The sequence below is a fragment of the Eimeria mitis genome, genomic scaffold, assembly GCF_000499745.2.
Source record: "Eimeria mitis Houghton genomic scaffold, Emh_scaff406, whole genome shotgun sequence".
Taxonomy (NCBI): Eukaryota; Apicomplexa; class Conoidasida; order Eucoccidiorida; family Eimeriidae; genus Eimeria; species Eimeria mitis.
Window position 1 is genome coordinate 14,338 of NW_013572392.1, and position 687 is coordinate 15,024.

Sequence of the window (687 nt, forward strand, 5' to 3'; positions counted from 1 at the left end):
TTTTTTTTTTTTTTTTTTTTTTTTTTTTTTCTCTTTATATAGGTCCTTTGGGGTGTATTGGAGCCCTCAGCAGGTAGAAGCAATCGAATACTTTGCGGTGTATCTCCACCCCAGCAAGTGAAACTCTCTGAAGATGTTTCTTTGCTGTGAAAATGTTCTTCATAAGTATTAATCTAATAATTTTAAATGATCTAAGAAAACATTCAGAAAAACTAGCTAAAAAAAAAGAGCGTCTGATACACAGAGTATAAATACAAGAGCAACTGCTCTTTTTCTAGTAAAAGAATATAACAAATCATATAATCTTTTGTTTTGTTTTTTTTTTGTTTTTTTTTTTTACTTAAAGAAGGCAAATAGACAACATTTGATTGACTAGCTTTGAGTAAGAAAACTTCATTCATCGTGGGCCTTCGCTGGGTGACGGAACGTCTGTTATTCCAAAATAAAAAGATATAATATAAATTTTAATTAAAAATATTTAATTTTTTTTATTAAAAAACTGTTTCTAGTTTAGCTAGCGCCTTCGGCGTAGCCCCAGGGCCCCAGCGGCTCCTCAGGGGGTTCGGGGACGGCTGTGTTGGCGGTGGTGAGCTGTACGTACAGCTGGATAAAGAGTTTTGTATTTATTTTTGTATTTGTTTTTGCAATTGTTTTTACATTTATTTTGCATTTGTTTTATGCAAACGA